The sequence below is a fragment of the Lygodium microphyllum genome, chromosome 20, assembly GCF_053477565.2.
Source record: "Lygodium microphyllum isolate KBCC chromosome 20, Lygodium_microphyllum_v1.1.10, whole genome shotgun sequence".
Taxonomy (NCBI): Eukaryota; Viridiplantae; Streptophyta; class Polypodiopsida; order Schizaeales; family Lygodiaceae; genus Lygodium; species Lygodium microphyllum.
The window spans coordinates 55,209,133-55,221,760 of NC_141154.1; the positions used below are offsets into that span (position 1 = coordinate 55,209,133).

At 42.4% G+C, this 12,628-nt stretch overlaps 1 protein-coding gene and 1 pseudogene across 5 annotated transcripts in view; one reads left to right on the forward strand and one right to left on the reverse strand.

The window, feature by feature from the left end:
• LOC148018909 (pentatricopeptide repeat-containing protein At1g76280-like) overlaps positions 1 to 12,628 on the forward strand; it is a 113,974-nt gene that overhangs the window by 60,243 nt on the left and 41,103 nt on the right. The gene's annotated exons all lie outside the window — the stretch shown is intronic.
• On the reverse strand, positions 2,904 to 5,200 carry LOC148018911 (uncharacterized; annotated as a pseudogene).

The following is a 12,628-nucleotide window of genomic DNA, read 5'->3' on the forward strand; positions in this document are numbered from 1 at the left end:
TCAATGATACACATGTTAATGCTAAGTGTAAACCATACATTGTGCATTATTCAATGAGATGCAGTATTTAATTGTACAATAGAGAATGTACATTGCTTCAAAAAGCATTCTAAGTCTCTGTAGGTTCGAGCAAGAAAGCTTCTCGGTGAAGTTGTAATAGCTGAGGTGAATCTGCCAATTCAGCCTCTTCCATCCATTTGGCATCCCTTGATGAATAGTTCTTGAACTTCACCAAAAGTCATCTTATAACTCTACCTTTCACTTTCCTATCCTTATGTGCCAGGATCTGCTCAGGAACTAGAATCTCATCTAATTCCTCTACTTCAGGCTATTCCTCTTGAACCATATCTTTTGGCACTTCACCAATAAAAGGCCTCAATAGGCTCACATGGAATGCATTATGAATTTTCCAATTCTCCGGCAATTTCAGCCTATATGCCACATCATTGATCTTCTTTGAGACTTGAAAAGGGCCATAGTAATGCATACTCAGCTTTAGAAACAAACGTTCCTTGCCCTTTTGTTTTCTTAAACGTGCCTTTTCAAAACGCAATAAGACCCAATCATCCTTTTTGAACAAGAGTTCCTGACGATGACTATCAGTAACTCTTTTCTGTTTAGCTTGTGACTTTTCTAAGGCATACTTGATCTTTTTATATGCTTCTTCCCAATCTTTTATATAACGATCTGCTTCAAAAATGTTATCTTTTGTCTGTAAAATGGGAGGCAGTTTCTTTCCATCTTCCATAATCTCAAAAGGTGCTTTGTAGTAGATGAGTGCAGTGTATTATTGTATGCATACTCAACCACTGTATTATTGTATGCATACTCAACCAATGGCAAGTAGTGTTCCTAAGAAGTCTTATGATCTGAAACATAACATTTCAGTAGATCTAAAATAGCCGAATTTGCTTCTTCAAACTGTCCATCAGTTTGTGGATGGAAAGAAGATGAAAATTTCAGTGTAGTGTCCATGTTTTCAAACAATGCTTTTCAAACGAGCTAGTCATTCTTGGGTCTCTAATATCTATCACTGACAATTGACCGTGGCATATCATGGTACTTGAAGATATTATGCATATAGATATTTTTACCATGTGTTTTGACTTAACCTTTTTCCTTATAGGAATGAAATGTGTCTGTTTGCTGAATATGCAAATGATAGTTCAGATTCCATCATTCCCTGAAGTTCTTGGAAGATAAAAAATGAAATCCATGGCAATACTTTCCCATGGCCTTTCTGGAATAGGCAGTGTTTCTGGAATAGGCAGTGGTTGCAATAACCCTGGTGCCTTCTGTCTATCAAATTTGACCTTTTGGCATATAAGGCAAGATTTGACATATGCATCAACATTAGATCTCAAGGTTGGCCAATAGAAGAAAGTCTCTACCGCTTTGGCTATAGCATCTATACCACGATGTCCTGCATACGGTGGAGCATGACTTTCTAATAAAACTTTTGGCCTAAGCTGTTTTGTAATGCATAGTCTTCCATGCATCATGATAAAGCCTTCTTTGAACACATAATGATCATGATGTTGGCCATTGATCAATTGTTCATAGATTTCAGAGAAATCTTCGTCATCAGCATATTGCTCTTTCATATCATCCAATTCATGGTGATAAGAAATTGAAAGAGCTGACACTTGTGGTTTGCGAGATAAAGGATTTGCAACTATATTCTTCTTGCCTTTCACATGCACTATTTGAAAATGAAATATGGATAGGAAATTCGCCCAACGCATGTGTTTCTCTAACAATTTAGCTTGTGTGAGAAAGTATCTAAGTGTTTGATGATCCGTTTGAACTACAAAATCAACACCAAGCAAATAGTGCTTCCAACTAGAAATTGCATGGATCATAGCCAATAACTCTTTCTTATAAATTTGGCAAGTCCTTTCAATGACAGAGAGTACTCTACTCTCGTATGCCACAACTCGGCCATTTTGCTTTAATACAGTACCAATGTTGTTTTCATATGCATCACATTGCACTACGAATGGCTTCCTTCTTTTCAAGTGCATGTAAAGGAGAAGCAATCTCTGCAAAGTTTCTTACAAATCTTTTGTAGTAAGAGCATAGGCCAAGGAAACTGCAGACATCATGAATAGTTTTCAAGTCTGGCCAAGAGACAATTGCTTCTATCTTTGCAGGATCCATCTTCACACCATCTTTAGAAACTATGTGCCCAAGGAAGTGAATCTCTTTAAAAAAAAATTCACTCTTCTTACAGTTAATGAGCAATCTGTTATGCTTAAACTCATTAGAGTCTGTAACTAAGTGTTTTCTATGCTCCTCTTCATTCTTTGAAAAGATAATCATATCATTAAAGAATGTGCCAACGAAACTTCGATAAGGGCAGAAAATTCTTTCCATCATCCTGTTAAACGTGGCAGGAGCATTGGCCAATCCAAACGGCATGACTAAAAATTCATAGAGGCCAAATATCGTTCTAAAAGTAGCCTTATGGACATAGTAACATGGGACGGGGAACGGGAATGGGAATGGGGACGGGGAACGGGAACGGGGTTGGGTACCGTCCCGGGGATGGGGGAAAAAACGGCAATTAAAAAGTTGATTTTTAAAAAAGTATTTTAAAATCACACTTAATCTACTCTAAGAGAGGAACATTTGAAGGATACATTTGCACCAAATAGAAGAAAATAGAGCATCATATTAGGAAATCCAAAAGACTCGTGACCACTCGTCACTCAAGAGTCAAGAGCCAAGGCTCAAACTACAATGACAAATATACATAGAAGATGGGAGGAGAGTGTAAATACTAAAGCCAAAAATAAATACAAAATGTCAAAATGCTACACGACATAATGGCAAATGCTAAGTATGAGGGTAAATCGTAAGACTCAAGAGTGTAGAGTGCTCTAGAGAGTCGAGAGTTGAGACTAAGTAGTGGGTCGGACAGTGGGATGAAGCGGAATCTCCACGGACACTGTGAAGTCCTCGACAACCTGTGGCTCCTCCTCACCTATGCCCTCAAGGTCCTCCAAAATCTCAGATGTGTGAAGTGGGTCAACCTCTAGATCCTTTTGTGCTTGCTCCCATTCGGTGAATGAATCTGCTTTCTTTACCATGCCTTTGCAAAGCATTCGCAAGTTGGAACTCACAAAGACCAAATCACTGGCACGATGCACTCCAAGGCGGTTTCTCTTCTTAGAGGCGATGTGGCTATACACTGACCAAAGTTGCTCCAAGCAACTAGAGCTACAACACTGTGAGAGAATGCGGATGGCAAATTGCTGCAACTCTGGACCATCTGCACCATAATCCTCCCACCAAAGTGCTGAGCCGATCTTAAAGCGATCTGTCTGTGCATCTGGCAATCCATAACTACCCCTCTTCTCACGATATAATTGCAATTGATCTCTGATTTTGCACCTGATACCTGCGTGACACTAGATGATCCAAGATAATCTTGAAGCCATTGCTAACCTCTCTGTCCTTTTCCTGCTTGCAACCTTGAAATTCGGGATCCACCATGTAGGCTGCTGCATGGAGAGGGGAGTAGTAGGCATCCCACCTTGTCACACACATGGATTTGATCTCATCGTAGTCCTCATCAGGAACATAAACCTTGAGGCGCTCTATCATCCGATCCATGGCCTTATATACCTTGCCGGTGCATGGCAACAAGCCATCGACAACCCTCAAGAGGTCCATGACTGGTTTGATCATGGTGTCAATGCACTTCACACTTTCCCACCATGCCGTGTCATTTGCTCGTGCTTTGCACTCTTGCCCCTTTGCTGTGGAAGCCTCTGGCATGCTAGAAAACTCATCACTAAGGAAGAGTCCTCGTAATGCCCCGCTACATGTGGACAAGTGGCCTAACATGAGAAAGTTGAAAGCAAACCGTGTCTCTAAATATTTGAGCAAAGAGAGGTTTGACCTCTTGGTGAACTCATGGCGAATCCTCCCATGATTGAGGACAAAGGTGACAATTTTGTTGGCTCATCCATGACAAGAGCTATCCATGGTAGGGCCCCAATGTCTTTGATGAGATTGTTAAGACAATGGGCCATGCAAAAAGAGACGGTGATGTTTGAAGTATGTTCCCTGCTGCTCGATTTGCCGGTTCGCCATCTGCACAAATGGTCACCACATTCTCTGCTCCCATGGTTTCTAAAGTTCTTGCTCACTCCACAGCAAGCACATTGGCGGACTTCCCGGAGCCGGAGGCATCATGTGAGTCGACAAAATACATCTCTCCACGAGAGTAGAACCACTCCATGAATAGACCGCTTGCAGGTGTCACTCCATCCATCCACCACAAGTGTGACACAATTATTGGCCCATAGCTCCTTCATATTTGCCGCAACAGCCTCAACACTCCTCTTCTCCTTTTCGAGAATGGTAGTGGGAAGGGTTTCCGAAGAGGGGGGAACATAGGAAGAACCATATTCCCCAATCTTCGTAACCATGGCTCTAAAGTATGGAGACCTATTCAATGTTCATAAATCAAAGAGAGCATGTTAAGAATCAATATGATGATAAATAATAATGTTAAATGAACATAATAATTTATTATTTATCACTTGACACTAGAAACTCACGGAGCCACACGGAAAGCAATGTGATCATGAAAGAAGAAACGAGCCACGGCCATGTCCGTCTCTTCTTTCAAGCGAGGATTCCAATTTTCCTCGAGGGTACTTTGGCGAGGACGAGAAGATGGGGTGGTCGATGCAGATGGGCCACATGTAAAAGGTGTTGCTGGAAAGGTATGTGATGGCACACCTCTACCCAAGTTACCGCTAGCCTCCATAGGACGTCCTTGTGACCCCACCATGAGATTGGGATCAATGGCCACTTGTGGAGATCGGCTTGCCGTTTCGGCCACCTCATAGATTGCAAGCTTATCAAGAAGCTCTTGTCTTTTCTGCGGGGTCACCTTTGTGCAATATCTCACCTCATTCCCGGGTTCGCTCAAGAGATGAGCTCACACCTTGTTGGCACTACCACTACGTTTGTATCCACAAAGTTTGCATGTCCATGCTCTAGCACCGCCTCTCGAACCATACATAGGGCAATCGACCTCATCCCACCATGACCATCGATGTATCGCGGGTCTTCTCCTTCGAGTGGGGCCGGTGGTTCCTTCATGATTATCATTTTGTGAAGAGGTGGATGCCGGGGTAGATGTGGGTTGGTTTGTAGATGGGGAAGCTGATGAAGATGCCATAGATGATAGAAACTTTGAAAGTTTGATGAGAAGTAGCCTTTGAAGTTTGCCCTTGAGGCTTGACTCCTTGAGCCTTGAAAGTTGAGGCTCGAGCAATGAATTATGAGGCCCAAGGAAGGGAGAGTAGAGTCTAGACTCTAGAGACTTGAGAGGAAGAGAAAGAGAGGGAGAGAGAGAGAGAGAAAGCTTGTACAATGTAGAGGGTAGCCTTGAGCCTTGAGGCTTGAGGCCCAAGGGAGGAGAGAGTGGAGACTTGAGACTTGAGAGGGAGAGGAAGAGCCTTGAGCACGCCGGCCTTCAACCTTGAGACTTGAGACTTGAGAGGGAGAGAAAGAGCCTTGAAAAGTTGAGACTCTTGGCCTTGGAGTGTGAGTGTAGCTTGAGAGTGGAGCATTATATAGGAAACATTGGCAAGAGCATGGCGGAAATGGCCGTTGGCAGCCAAACAACTTTTTTCAAAAATCGCCCAACGGCTCCCTAGGCCATCCCCAGCCGGCGTCCCTGACACGCAGGCGTTCCGGGAACGTTTCCCCGCTTGGCTCACCGGTGTCTCCACTTGGAGACTGGATGTCCGTCCGTTCCGGAACGTCCCCACCCAGTCCCGTCCCTGGGACTGCGTCCCCCCGTCCCACGTTGCCGTCCCCTCCGTCCCCTGTTACTATGCTTATGGGTATCCTCTGGCCTAATTTTGATCCGATGGTACCCACTTTTCAAATCTATCTTGCTAAACATTCATGCTTCTTGTAATCGATCATGAATGTCATCTATCCTCGGAATCAAAAACCTATTCTTGATCGTGTTCTTATTCAAGGCTTTGTAGTCAATACACATTCGCCAAGAGCCGTCCTTTTTTTGAACTAGCAACATAGGTGAACAAAACAGTGAACTACTGGGCTGAAATAGTCCCTTCTCTAAAAGCTCATTAACTTGTGTCATAATCTCTTTTTGTTGTGCTGCACTAACCCTGTACAGTGGCCTATTGGGCCGGACTAGTCCCTGGACTAAGATACATGGTATGATCTTCAGGCCTCTTAGGGGGTAACTCTCATGGTAACAAATCTGAGAAAGAGTCACTGAATTTATCCAAGAAAGCCCTTCTACTTTCATCTAGTACAGACACATTAGTGTCAACTTCATTAACTTGCTTTGCAAAAACCAAGTACGCAGAAATATGATTTTTCATTACAAAAGTAATTGCAGAAGCAGAAACAAGTGTGACAGACTCTCCTTTAAGCTTCACATCTAACACATGAGTCTTGCTCCTATGTACAAGAGTAATCATTCTGTTGTAAATATCCAAGATAGCATGTTTCCTGTGGCACCATGGAATACCCAACAGAACATCACAGCCCTCTAAAGGCATAATATGGAACTCCTCTATGTCCACATAGCTCTAAATGTGCATACGGAGTTTGCCAAACATGGGGTGACACGTTGTATGTCCTGGCTATTTCAAATCAGCCTGTCCAACTAGTCCCATTTCTTCGGGACGTATACCTAGCTTAGTTGCCAATGCCGGTGAGATAAAGTTTGCACGAGCTCCAGGATCAAAGAAAATAAGCAGTGTGGAATCTTTAATCTTTTCCCAAGCTTTGCACAATTCTATAGCATCATCAATTGATTGATCTCCCACCATATCAGCCATTAAGCCAATGCTGGGCTTCTTTTTACTTGGCACATCTTTATCCTCCGCAGCTTTAGAAGATTGCTGTGGGCACTTAGAAGCAATATGGCCTTTTTGTTCACATGTAAAGTATTTTCTAGCCATCATTTTGGCCTTTTTTTCTTCAAATGATTTGCCAAAATGTGGCCTCTTTTGTCCTTTGCCCTATTTAAGAGAAGTTTGAGGCTACTGCTGAAAACTTTTCTTCCAAAAAAACTTCTTTGTAAAGCTGGTCTTTTTTTGGAAATTGGTTCTTCTTCTTGCCAAGATCTTGCTTAAACTGAGAATCCTTCTTTTTAGTGCCTTTAAAGCTGTTAGCTTTTCCTTTCAACAATGCATTCGCCACACGAGCATTTTCAATTAACTGTACCATATTTGTAACCTTGGTCTTGGTACAATGATCCCTGATGGCTTTGGGCAAAACCGCAACAGTAGTTCGCAATTTGTTGTGATAGGGGCACTTACCTGTAAGAACTCATGGGCAAAAGTGCTTTCCAAAATTTCTTATTGTACTCTTCTAAATCCGCACAATTTGCCGCGTCCAATTTATGCCATGCAGTCATGACATCTACTTCAAATGTGTTAGTTAACCATGAAGCTGCAAACAACTGTTTAAAATGGACCCAAGTGGCAGGTGCATATCCTTGCATCAACAATATGTTCCATTGCTGCAAAGCATTACCTTTCAAAAAAGTTGCAGCCTTTCGGATTTTAGAAGTCTCAATAAAATTCCCTGTAGTGTTAGCTGCATCAAACTGCTGTATAAATGTCAAAGCTTTCAGCTTATCTTGCATACCATTGAAGGTTTCAAGCTTTAATGCATGAGCATCCTCTTTATAGTCTTTAGGCTTTGCACTTTTTGGTGTTAGGTTGTCATAGACAGGTGGCTGTAAAAAGGGGAGTCCCTTAGGCGCATTATTAGCATTAATTTCACCTGTCTTAGCTGCAATATGCCCACTAGGCTGAGAAAAACCAGCCGCTACATTTTGTACTCCAGGCATCAAATAAGGACTCTGCAAAGTCTGATAATCGGGTTGTAGAGCAATATTAGCATAAAGTGGGTTCTAGCTGTTCGAAAGAGCCAACCATATTGAGGAGTTGTGCCATAAACAAGTCCTCCTGTTCTTGCTCCTCATCCTGTGGTTCAATCTCAGTTCTAGAAGGTGCTGACACCTGTCTACCAATATTCTCTCTTCGGTGTCTATGAGCAGAAGAAGAACTCTCTTCTTCATGAGGGAGTTTTTCTTTGCTTTTGTCCATGTTTACCATGTCTCTAGTCCTGTATCTAGCAAATATTATATCCAACAAAAAATCTTGTAGTCTCTTACTTGTAATCTCTCTAAAACCTGTGTGTATGGCCTTTCCACCCAAAACTGTCCAAGCTCAAAACCTTACAGAGAAGAATTCAAATCCGGAGGATGGAACCATGGAAGTGGTCTATGACTCACATAAAGTGGTAGTCCCTTCAATTAATATGAAACCAGCCTTTCTTCCGTGGATGGGTGCTAAATCCCTGATTACAACTTAATTACAGCCGCAAAGAATTAATGCAAATCTGAAAAATACAAATTTACCTACTGATCTTGGACAACGCACACCCGGTTGGCCCCAAAATTGGTGCCCCTTTTGGTATTTCTTTAGCTTTATTGAAGAAAAAGTTGATTTACAATGGGATTCTCCCAATCCCCTTCGCAATCCAAACTCCCCTTGCTGTCCAAAGTGACCAGCAAGTCTTCAATTTGATTTGCCCCTTGATTCGGGCACTGAATTGGCCTTGACCTGTTCATAGACAATGGAAATGCCCCAAATTCAATGACTGGCTAGTCCTCCACCTGAATTTAGTTGAAATTCACCTTCAGCCCTGAAAAATCCAAGTCTTGGAGCTTCCAATTTTTGGCACGCTTCTCGAGGTTGCTGCTAAACCCTAATTTTTGCTGTAAATTAGGGTTTACAGTAGAGAAATTTGCTCGTAAATTTACTCTAACCCCAATTACACCTCACATGTGCAACATTTACTTAACCATGTGATTAAAAATTAATCCACATGTTAAGTGATGTTTCAAAAGTACATGTCCTCAAGACATAATACCTGGTCTTTTCACATACACACACAAATAGAGACCTCACTCCCTCGCTCAACACCAGATTTACCCTGAAGATTGGCACCCCTCTTGGTATTTCTTTATCAATTAAAAAATTGAAGGTTACAAAAAAAAAAAGAAATGTTGAAAAGTACAAAACCTGTGAACAGTTGGCTTTCATCTTTTTTGAGTAAATTTCAGCTGTAGAAGGACAATACAACATATCTAGAACAACAGCCATTTTCTGAGTAAATTTCAGCTGTATAAGGATAATACAGCATATTGAGAACAATATCCCTTTTTGAGTAAATTTGAGCTGCATAAGGATAATACAACATATCTAGAATAACATCCCAAATAGGAAAACACTTTCTGTGAGCATAACTCAATAATTCAAGTGTAGAATTGCAATCTGCAAAACTCTGTATTTACTGTTTTTCACCTGTTTTGTGACCTGTTCTCAGCCTTATTCCATTCCAAATCTGTTCCATACCAGTTGGACTACAAACCCTTTGACTCTGGCATCATTTCAGCAGTAAAACCGTCCCACAAATAGCACTAAATGAGAGCTGAAAACCCTGTTCCTGTGTGGCACGGTCATCACTTTCTTTAGTTTCTGCATTGGAGAAGCAATTAGTTGCTCTTGAATCTGGACAATGAGGCTCTTGCCTCAGCACAAGTGCAAAGAAAACATTGAATTGTACATTCGTTGGAATCGGCCCATCATGGAGTGCATTTTCTTTGAGAATAGAGAGAGAGTTGACCAGAGGGAGCAAGCTCTAGCTCCGTACATGAGTCAGAGACAAAGAAGTACTCTTCATAGATGATGTACTTGCAACAATCTTCCCTCAGCCCTTGAAAACTTCACGCTCAGATTTGCCCCTACTGCCTATTACGTATTTTTAAAAATGTTGTCTCTCTCTTTTGGGAATTTGTGTCCAAATTGTGACACATGGCATACATGTAAGAATTTTCCCGTTTAAATATTTCGGTCTAAAATTTTCCATGATCGGTGCAAAATTGAACCTTGGCACAGACCAAAGAAGTAATCCTTGTGCAAAAAAGAAGATAATGACGTGAAGAGATTCTGGGGTCCAAAAATAGTAACTTCCTAAATTTTAGGGATGGTGATCCTTGCATTCCTCAAGTTGTTTGGAGCAACTTTTATCATTGCAACCACATCAAAGTGTAATGTGGCTCAGTTACAGTGACTTTTATTCCGTGAGCATTCTCACATGTGCATCTTCTGTCTTGGCCAAGCTCATTGTCTTGCACCATCTCCAGTGGCGAAGGACACAATCCCAAACCACTGGCATTCTATTCTTCGGTGCCCATTCAATATAGAACCGGTTCCAAGGCTCATACAAACCATTAGTCCCATACAAGGCCTTCTTTAATCGGTAAACCTTCCCATCTAAGGAACCAAAGCCAGGAGGCTACTCTATATAGATCTCCTTCTTCAAGTCACTGTTCAAGAAGATCGACTTCACATCCAACTGAAAGACAGGCCATCTCCTATGACCAGCCAAGGCAAGAACAACACGGATTGTCACCATATGAGTAGTGGGGGCAAAAGTATCATGGAAATCAATACCCGGGCGTTGAGAAAAACCTTTATAGACAAGGCGAGCCTTGTGGTTTTCCAAAGAGCCATCACTATGGTACTTGGTCTTGAAGACCCATTTGACACCAATCATCTTTTTATGAGAGGGACGAGACACAAGGTATCAAGTGCCATTTTAATCAATAGCCTCCAACTCGGCTTTCATCACTTTCGGCCAATGATCAGATTGTAAAGCCTTCTTCATGGAGATAGACTCTCTATTCTATATAACACGGGACATCAAACAGTAGTTAGAGAAAACAAGCTCCGTAGAATGTGCTTTGGTGCCTCCGTGACCTTTACGGTCGATCTTGCGGTTGCCACTTCTCATGGATCCCCTTGATCCCTCAATCTCGGAGCATATTAAGGGCCCAACGAGGAGAAGACTGCGGCGCTCTCGATCTGCTGAAGGTTTTGGAAGCCCACAAACACCTATCTTTTGGAAGGTACTTCAAATTTGTTATGCTGTGTCTTCGGGATGTGAACCTAGGCATCACACCAAAAACCTTGAAATAAGAAACATCTGGCTTGGACCCAAAGTATGCCTCATAACTGAGGTGTTTGACGATGATTCTTCCGCTCCAAGATGCCATTCTCTTGAGGGGTGTTTGTATTGGCAAACTCTTGGTGAATACCACGATCTGCACAAAAATGAGAAAACTCATTAGAAATGAATTCTCTGCCCTTATCCGATCGTAAGGTCTTTAGCTTCCGCTTGCCTCCCCCTCCCTCGCGATCCGTTCTCGTCAAAGAGCAACCGATCCTTAAAGTTGGAGAAAGCCTCCGACTTTAGGTTCAAGAAATAGGCCCATGTCATCTTGTTGTAATCATCCACAATTAGCATGTAATACAAGCTCCCTCTAAGGGACTCCGTCCTTATCGGTCCACAAAGATCGGTAGAAACAAGCTCCAAGGGTGCTGAAGATCGCCTCGAAGCCTTGTTGGAAACAACATTACGAGTCTGCTTTCCATGGATGCAGGATATACAAGGTTGCTGGCTCACCATAATATCCGGAAATCCTCAAACAAATTGGCCTTTAGACACCGTCTGAAGGTTATCATAATTGAGGTGGCCAAACCGAGCATGCCAAAGCTCGGATTGAGTTTGAGAGGTAACAAGAATAGAAGTCAAGGCAGAAGAAGACCGCAACTTGTAGACTCCATTCTCCTCATAACTTCAAGACAGAACCTATCTCGATCCTTGATCATGAATCCACATTGAATTCGACCAAAAGGTTGAGGGCCCAAATCTTGTGTACCGAGAGAAGATGATACCCCAAAGACGGCACATAAAGTACCTTGGATGCATGGGCACCACCACGTCCATTTGGAATAAGATGCATGTTGCCCCGTCCCTGAATAGGAATAGACGAACTGCCACCAATGAGGATGTGGCCATGAGAAGGTTGCAAAGGAGCAACACCTGCTGAAGAAGGAGTCATGTGCCGGGAGGTACCATTGTTAACAATCCACTCTCGAGTGTATGGGGCCGTCAACGCAACATCAGAAGCTGTCAGGGGGAGTCCTCAAACACCTCCAACTGGAGGAAAGCAGCCAATGAGGGAGTAGCCACTGCTCCGGAATCCTTTGAAGATTTCTCATTCTTCTCCTTGTCGAGGCAATCCTTCTTCCAGTGACCTGTTTTGCCACAAATGTGACAAGTAGATTCCTTATCTTTGTCCTTCTTAGATTTATCATTTTTCTTCTTCTTTTGGTCCATACCCTTCTTTTGAGAGGATTGACAAATCAAGGCCTCAGATTTCGAAGCATTGGTTCCTTTCATTTCGGCAAGGAGATACCGATACTTAGTCAACTTGACTTTCAAGTTATCTTGGTCAAAGGTGTTGAAGTTCTGAAGCTCATGGTCAAGATTTATTCGATGGGTTCTATCTCAAGCCGCATAGTAGTCAGCCAAGTGTACCTATCGCTCTGATACCAAGTTAAAATGTTGAAGCTGAGAAGGAAACTTAGGCAATAAGCCCTGCATCAGCTTGACAATAGTGGAGGCATTCCTAGCCTTTTACGAGCTGACGACCTTGTTTGGAACAAGTGAGGGATCCGGTTGGGTTTCCAACCACTGC